The sequence below is a fragment of the Pinus tabuliformis genome, chromosome X, assembly GCF_031772625.1.
Source record: "Pinus tabuliformis cultivar Carrire ecotype Pingquan chromosome X, CPIR1, whole genome shotgun sequence".
In the NCBI taxonomy this organism is placed as follows: Eukaryota; Viridiplantae; Streptophyta; class Pinopsida; order Pinales; family Pinaceae; genus Pinus; species Pinus tabuliformis.
This window is the reverse complement of record NC_142308.1, coordinates 836,251,154-836,260,486: the sequence shown is the minus strand read 5'-3', so window position 1 is coordinate 836,260,486 and position 9,333 is coordinate 836,251,154.

Genomic DNA, 9,333 nt, shown 5'->3' with positions numbered 1-9,333 from the left:
CAAGGTGTCTCTCGATGTCCATTTTTAAAATTTTTTAAATGTCTCTTTATTGTGTTTTCAGGTAGGACTACTAAGTGTTTGTTTTATTGGGATGTTATTGCTTTTAATTTGTTTCAAAATTTAGAGGTGATACTATGGCTCGTCGTAAGGCTGGAAGGATTAAATGTAAAATTGGAATCTAAAATCTCGATTACAATTTTTAGTAGTCTCAATCCTAAATTAAACTATGAATTTATGATATATATGACTTACAAATTATTCATATATTATTACATATATATATATAAAATCGTACTAAATTATGAATTACTCATATAAATAACTTATAAACGGTTACATAAGTCTAAAAGGGTTACTAGTTCTTATCAGTGATTTTCATTTAGAAAAAATCCCTTCATTCACCCCTGATGCACCTTCCTAATATTTATGACTATTTGAAGAGAAAGTTGTTCTGGCCCCATTTGACTCTTAAAAAATATCTCTTCATTGACTCATGTGCGTTATTAATATTTATGCCTTTTGAAGAAGAGAGGTGTTCACGAATTTATTGCCTCATGATGCGCGTTCTTAAATTTTCCATTCATTGACTCTGACGCGCAAGCTACATACTTATGACTATTGGAAGAAGAGAGCTGCTGGCCACTTTATTTTTGGTGTTTATAGCTGAAGTTATTCGAAAAAGAAAAGTTTTCATAGTCATGTTACCTTCAGACGGTGTTAAAGATAATATTTTCTCGATTTTGGATGTAAAAGTTTTCATAACCATTTTAACTTTATCCTGAGTTAAGAATTATTCTTTGTTGACTCAAAATGCAAAGACTTACCATTTATGATTAATTCTGTGTTAAGAATTATACTTCATTGACTCCCATGCAAGGACTTACAATTTATGATTATTTAAAAGACAAATATCTATTGTGAATATTTAGTCTTCATCGACTATCATGTACATTATGAAAAGTGAGCCCTTTCATTGACTTTTGATGCAAATCATTTTCATGCTCCTTCTAGATTAAGGATTTTTAATATTTCAAAGAATCATGTTACATTATTATATATATATATTTATTTATTTTTAAGTTGTGATTTTTGAATTCAAAATGACAATTCATCCATTAGGAATATATATATTAAAAATATATAATTATTTTATATATTTTTAATAATTAATTAAAAAAATACTTTTAAAAAATAAAGAGTTTAATTTAAAATATTGAATTATTTTTAATTTAAATTTTCAATTCTTAAAATTTATTTAAGAGATTATACTGGGAAACTTTACATCTTCGAAATCTAAAATCACTTTGATATTACTTAGATTTGATTCATTACTCTAAAGTATTTTTTATTTTATGTTTAAATTGGATTCACAATGTCACACTGAAAACTTGTTAGCATTTTTGTTTTCATGCAAATGTCAACATGGAAGAATATATTTCTATTATGTAAGACATATACAAAAGTTCATACATTCATATTCTCTATATGATTTTAAAAGAATCAAGAGTGAGGTTGGGAGTTCATAGCAACATTTTGAGGTGAGAGGAAATTGAGGAGGATTTTAAAGGTTTTATATGAAATATTTATGTAGTTTAAATTAGTATTTAATGATACGGTTTAATTTTTTATTTCTTACTCTTATAACATATTTAATTATAAATTTATAAATTATATTTTTTTTATATAATTTGTAATATTGGATGCTACAAAAATAACACTCTCTCTTAGTGAGGAATGCGTTTTAGTGCTGCAACTCACTCAAACAACACCCTGTCTCTGCATCATATCTTGTCACATTATTGATCTCTGGTTGTTGTTGCCCACCAACCACTACAGAACTCTGATAAGTGTTGCATCTGTGCTATTGCTGCCAACACTGCAACTCCCCCTCCATCTGTTGTTGCTGCAACTACAACATATGCAATTAAAAAACATCATAAATATTGAATCAACTATGATCAGTATGATACATCTATCACCTGAGTCTCTGACTGCTACTAGTATCTATGTTGTCACTGAGGCATCTGCTCTGCTACTGAAATTGCTCTTTTTCAATTATTGGGTTGTGTTATATTCTTTCCATGACTACTCCACACGCAGGGGGGCGATCACACGGGGGCAACATGACCCCTTATACATTGTGTGGGGCACTGTGGGGGGTGGCTACCCCCCTTGTCGTGGGGGTAGGTAGGGGGGTGGTAGCCTCCTGCACAGGGTCCCGGTGAATGCCCCGAGAAATTTTTTTGGACCCTATATTAAGTGGAGTGGACCTACCTATGGTTTTGTGCATGGATTTTGCACATGGTTTTGGGCACGATGGTTTTCGGTCCATGGTAATTTTTAGATCCGGTCAAGGGAACTACAGTTATGTTCTAATCCGGGGTTAATGGATTAGGTTTTATGGATGCTTCGGCATGTATATATATGTATTGTAACATTGAAAGGAACATAATGAAAAATCAATCTAGTAGTCCCGATTTTGGGATCTAAGGGAAAACCTCTGTGTATATATGTTTTATGTTTTTATTTTCTCGCCATTGTTTATTTTCAATTTCTTAGAATTCGTATGCAGGTAATTTCTGTACATGGTTAAAACCTACATTTGGTATTGGAGTTTTTTTGGCTTCAAGGGGACGTGTTTACTGCTGAGGGGTTTTACTCGGGCCTGTGGTAGACCTTGTTAAGTGGGAGATCTGCGGGATTGATTCTTATGGTGAAAGAAGATGGCGAGCAGTGGAAAGATAGAGATCGAGAAATTTAATGGTCAGAGTTTTGAGTTGTGAAAACTCGAGATGGAGGATCTGCTAGTGGATAAAGATCAGTGGACCGTGGTAGATCTGGGTACAAAACCAACAAAAATGTTAGTTGGAGACTGGGAAAAGTTGGATCGAAAGGCAAAGAGCAGAATAAGATTGTGTGTCTCAGATTTAGTCTTGTTGAATGTATCAAGGGAAGCTTCGACAAAGGCTTTGTGGAACAAGTTAGTGACTTTCTACCAATCTAAGCCTCTGGTGAATAAACTATTCCTATGGAAAAAGATCTATAACATGAGGATGAAAGATGGAGACTCGGTGATAGAGCATATGAACGCATTTAATACTGTGGTAACTCAGTTATTATATGTTGATATTAAATTTTTAGATGAAGATAAGTGCATTACTTTGTTGGGTTCTTTACCAGATTAGTGGGATAGTCTAGTTGTTGCAATAGGTAGCAATGCAATTGCCTTGCAGTTTGATGAAATAGTCTCATCCTTGTTGTCGGAAGAGATGCGACAAAAAAATATGGAGGGCCAGAATGGTGATGCCTTGTTTGTATGAGGACAAAAACAAAAATATGTCCTCGAGTGGGAGATCTAAATCTAGAGGGAGATCTAAATCTCCAAGAAAACCTGTAAAGATGTGTTGGAAATGTGAAAAGAAAGGGCATTAGAAAGGGATTGTAAATCTAAAGCTCCTAAAAAAGGAAAGGGATCTGATGATGATCCTTCTATAGAGGTGGAAACCACCTCAGATGAAGGTGGGGATGTGTCATTGGCTTCTTCTTCAAGTACACATGTAGATCATGAGGTATGGTTTATTGACTCAGGTGCATCCTTTCACTTCACTCCCCATAGAGAGTGGTGTTGGGTTGTGTTATATTCTTTCCACATAGTTAACAGGGGGTTTGAAGGGCACCCGTAGCCCCAATTTATGGCTGCCCCGTAAAATTTTGGTTTTGGACCCTATGTTAGGTAGGGCGGACCCACCTATGGTTTTGTGCATGATTTTAAGCACATGTTTTTTGGAAGTGATGGTTTTCAATCCATGGTATTGGATGCTTCGACATGTATAAATATGTATTGTGACATTGAAAGGAACATAATGAAAAATCAAGCTGGTAGTCCCGGTTTTGGGATCCAAGGAAAAATATCTGTGTATATGTGTTTTATGTGTTCTGCTCTCACATTATTTATTTTCTGTGTTTCAGAATTCATATGTAGGTAATTTCTGTACGGGGTTAAAACCTACATTTGGTATCAAAGCTAGGTTTGGCTTCAAGGGGACGCCTTTGTTGCTGAGGGGTTTCGCTCGGGCCTGTGGTAGACCGTGTTCAGTGGGAGATCTTCGAGATCGATTCTGGTGGTGAAAGAAGATGGCGAGTAGTGGAAAGATAGAGATTGAGAAATTTAATGGTCAGAGTTTTGAGTTGTGGAAACTCAAGATGGAGGATCTGTTGGTGGATCAAGATCAGTGGATCGCGGTAGATCCGAGTACTAAACCAACAGGAGTGTCCGATGAAGAATGGAAGAAGTTGGATCAGAAAGTAAAGAGCACAATACGATTGTGTGTCTCAGATTCAGTATTGTTGAATGTATCAGGGGAAGCTATAACAGAGGCTTTGTGGGACAAGTTAGGGACTTTGTACCAATCTAAGTCTTTGGTGAATAAACTGTTCCTGTGGAAAACACTGTATAACCTGAGGATGAAAGATGGAGACTCGATGACAGAGCATCTGAATGCATTTAATACTGTGGTAAGTCAGTTAGCATCTATTGATATTAAAATTTTAGATGAAGATAAGTGCATCAGTTTGTTGTGTTCTCTACCAGATTCGTGGGATAGTCTAGTTATTGCAATAGGTAGCAATGCAACTGCATTGCATTTTGACGAAATAGTCTCAGCCTTGCTGATGGAGGAGATGAGACAGAAAAATATGGAGAGCCAAAATGGTGATGCCTTGTCTATATGAGGACGGTCTCAGAATAGAAACAAAAATAAGTCATCGAGTGGGAGATCTAAATCTAGAGGGAGATCTAAATCTCCAAGAAAACCTGTAAAGGTGGTGTGCTGGAAATGTGAAAAGGAAGACCACTTCAAAAGGGACTGTAAATCTAAAGCTCCTAACAAAGGAAAGGGATCTGATGAGGCTCCTTCTGCAGAGGCGAAAACCACCTCAGATGAAGGTGGGGATGTGTACTTGGCTTCTTCAAGTACACATGTAGATCATGAGGCATGGTTGATTGACTCAGGTGCATCCTTTCACTTCACTCCCCATAGAGAGTGGTTCTGTGAGTATGAGAAATATGATGGTGGTGATATCTTCTTGGGGGATGAAAGGAAGTCTAGAATCATTGGTCGTGGAAAAGTAAAGTTGAAGTTGCAAGGTGGAAGGGTTAGAACACTTCCGGGTGTTCTGCATATTCTTGCATTAGCCAGAAATCTGATTTCTGTTAGTAAGCTGGATGATGCAGGTGTAAAAATAATGTTCGAGAAGGATACCTGCAAGATGGTTCGGGGAGCACTGGTATTGATGCAGGGAGTTCGGATTGGAACTCTGTACAAGCTGCAAGGTATCACTGTTATTGATGGGTGCAATAGTTTTGTGGTTCCTGAAAGTGAAGCAGAAGATCTAGTGGTCTCTGGAGAGAAGACCATGTTGTGGCATCAAAGGCTTGGACATATTGGAGAGAAGGGCCTTCGAATACTTCATAGTAAAGGTATGGTAGAAGGTATGAGTAATAGCTCTTTGGATTTTGATTTCTGTGAAAATTGTGTATATGGGAAGCAGAATCGGGTGAGTTTCCCCTTTGGTAGTAAGAGGGCGAAACAAATATTAGAACCTGTGCATAGTGATGTGTTTGGACCTGTGAAGGTTCCATCACTGGGTAAGTCTATGTACTATGTATCATTTATAGATGACTTCTCAAGGAATACATTGATATATTTCTTTAAGAATAAATCTGAAGCCTTTGACAGGTTTAAAGAATTTAAGGCTCTACTGGAAAAACAGATAGAGAAGAAGATAAAGGTGCTGAGGACAGATAATGGTGGAGAGTTTTGCAGTAAGGAATTTGAAGAATTCTATAAGAAGTGTGGTATAGCACGACAGAAGACTACTCCATATACACCTCAGCAAAATGGAGTTGTAGAAAGAATGAACAAGACGTTGATGGAAAGGGCAAGAAGCATGCTCAATGGTGTCGGGTTAGGACAGGAATTCTGGGTAGAGACGGTGGATACTGCATGTTACCTGGTCAACAGGTCACCTTCATCAGTGTTGGAAGATAAGACTCCACAAGAGTTATGGATTGGTAAGAAACCCTCTCTTTCACATCTGAGGGTATTTGGATGTGACGCATATGTACATGTTCCAAAGGAGAAAAGAACAAAGTTGGATAGTAAATCTGAAAAGTGCATCTTTATTGGGTATAAAGATGGTTTAAAGGGTTATAAGCTTTGGAACCCAATAACAAGGAAGGTTATGTATAGCGAAGATGTGGTGTTCAAAGAGGTGAAAGATGTTATTAAACATGAAGTCCAACCAAAGGAACCTGAGAAGATAGAGTTTGAGTTGAAGGAGGAAGAATCAGACTCTACAGTAGAGGAGGAATCAAAAGATGAATAACCACAAACTCCAGCTGTGAGAAGATTAGTTTGAGAAAGAAGGTAGCCAGAAAGGTATATTCCATCTGCTTTCTGTTCAAATTTTTCTTTGTCTGTTACTGATGATGATCCTAGACCTGTGAAAGAAGCAGTGGATTCAGAGGATGGAAAACTCTAGAAAGAGGCCATGGTTGATGAAATGGCATCTTTGTACAAAAATGAGGCTTGGGATCTGGTGGAGTTGCTGGCTGGAAGGAACCGATTGGCAGCAAATGGGTGTTCAAATAGAAGACAAATGTAGAAGGAAAAGTGGAGAAATACAAAGCTCGGTTGGTAGCGAAAGGTTATTCCCAGGTGTTGGGAATTGATTTTGGTGATATTTTATCTCCTCTTGCCAAGGTAACTTCTATTAGATTACTTTTATCTATTGTTGTTGCTTTTGATTTTGAGGTAGAAAAGATGGATGTGAAGACTACATTTCTTCACGGGGATCTGGAAGAGGAGATCTACATGAAGCAACCTGAAGGCTTTGCGGTGAAGGGTAAGAAAGAACTAGTGTGTAAGTTAAAGAAGTCTCTATATGGGTTAAAACAGTCACCAAGGATGTCGTATCAGAAATTTGATACATTTATACGGGGACTTGGCTTCACCAGAAGCAAAGCAGATCACTGTGTGTATTTTAAATTAATTGGTGACCATGTTATTTATCTGGTCTTGTATGTGGATGATATGTTGTTGTTTGGAAATGACAAAGAAGTTATCCAGGATTTGAAGACCCAATTGTCCTCCAAATTCGACATGAAAGATCTTGGTGCTGCAAACTATATTTTGGGCATGGAAATTAAAAGAGATCAGGCAAAGAGGAAGCTCTGGTTAAACTAGAGGAAGTATGTCGAGACAATATTGCATAGGTTTAATATGCAGGACAGTAAACCGGTGAAGGTTCTTATTCCTGTAGGTGTGAGGTTATCTACCGAAAAGTGTCCCAAGACATAAGAAGAGGAAGAGGACATGTCCTGTGTTCCATATGCAAGTGCAGTCGGTAGCTTGCTGTATGCAATGGTTTGTATTAGATCAGACATTGCACATGCAGTGGGAGTATTGAGCATGTTTATGTCAAAACTAGGGAAGGAGCACTGGACAATAGTGAAGTGGGTTTTCAGGTATTTGCGTGGCTCTAGTGATTATGGTTTGTGCTACCAAGGATGACCAGGATTGGACAGAGTGTTGGATATTCATGGCTTTGTTGATTCAGACTGGGCTGGAGATCTGGATCAGAGAAGATCTACAAGTGGGTATGTGTTTAACCTATTTGGAGGTGCAGTCAGTTGGATGAGTAAGAAACAATCTGTAGTGGCACTGTCAACTACAAAGGCAGAATACATGGCAGCCACTCATGCAAGAAAGGAAGCAGTTTGGTTGCAAAGATTGTGTTCAAGTATGGGGTTAGTACAGGAAGCTATAAGGATAGACTGTGATAGCCAAAGTGAAATTTTCATGGCAAAGAACCTCACATATCATTCAAAGACAAAAGCACATTGATGTTTAGTATCACTTTGTGAGGGATATGATAGAAGACAAAAAGGTGTTGTTGGTAAAGGTGGACACTTTGAAGAATACTGCAGATGCATTGACAAAATCTATGAGCTCTGACAAGTTCTCTTGGTGTAGAGAGACAATGGGTATTTTAGGGTTGGAAAAATGACTAAGCTCTCTTGTGGCCCCCTATGGAAAGAAAGCAACAAGTGGGAGAATGTTGGGTTGTGTTATATTCTTTCCATGTAGTTAATAGGGGGTTTGAAGGGCACCCGTAACCCCACTTTATGGGGTCCAGGCAGTGCCCCTAAAAATTTTGGTTATGGACCCTATGTTATGCTGGGCGGACCCACCTATGGTTTTGTGCATGATTTTTTGCACATGTTTTTTGGACGCGATGGTTTTCGGTCCATGGTATTGGATGCTTCGGCATGTATAAATATGTATTGTAACATTGAAAGGAACATAATGAAAAATCAAGCTGGTAGTCTCGGTTTTTGGATCCAGGGGAAAATATCTGTGTATATGTGTTTTATGTGTTCTGCTCTCGCATTATTTATTTTCTATGTTTTAGAATTCATATGCAGGTAATTTCTGTATGGGGTTAAAACCTACAAGTGGTTCTACGAGTATGAGAAATATGATGGTGGTGATGTCTTCTTAGGGGATGACAGGAAGGCTAGAATCGTTGGTCCCGAAAATTTCAGGTTGAAGTTGCAAGGTGGAAGGATTAGAACACTTCATGGTGTTTTTCATATTCTTGCATTAGCTAGAAATATGATTTTTCTAAGCAAGTTGGATGATGCAGGTGTAAAAATAGTGTTCGAGAAAGATACCTGCAAGACAATTCGGGGAGCACTGGTATTGATGCAGGGAATTTGGATTGGAACTCTGTACAAGCTTCGAGGTAGCACTGTTATTGATGGGTGCAATAGTTTCGTGGTTCCTAAAAGTGGAGTAAAAAATCTAGTGGTCCCTAAAGAAAATACCATGCTATGGCATCAAAGGCTTGGACATATTGGAGAGAAGGGCCTTCAAATACTTCATGGTAATGGTATGATAGAAGGTATGTCTAATTTCTCAATGGATTTTGATTTTTGTGAAGATTGTGTATATGGGAAGCAAAATCAGGTGAGTTTCCCGTTTGGTGCTAAGAGGGCAAAACAGTTATTAGAGTTTGTGCACGTTGATGTTTTTGGACATGTGTATGTTCCATCACTGGGTAAGTCCATGTACTATGTATCATTTATAGATGACTTCTCAAGGAATACATGGATATATTTCCTTAGGAAGAAATTTGAAGTCTTTGATAGGTTTAAAGAATTTAAGGCTCTGGTGCAAAACCTGACAAAGAAGAAGATAAAGGTGTCGAGGACAGATAATGGTGGAGAGTTTTGCAAGAAAGAATTTGAATAGTTCTGTAATAAGAATG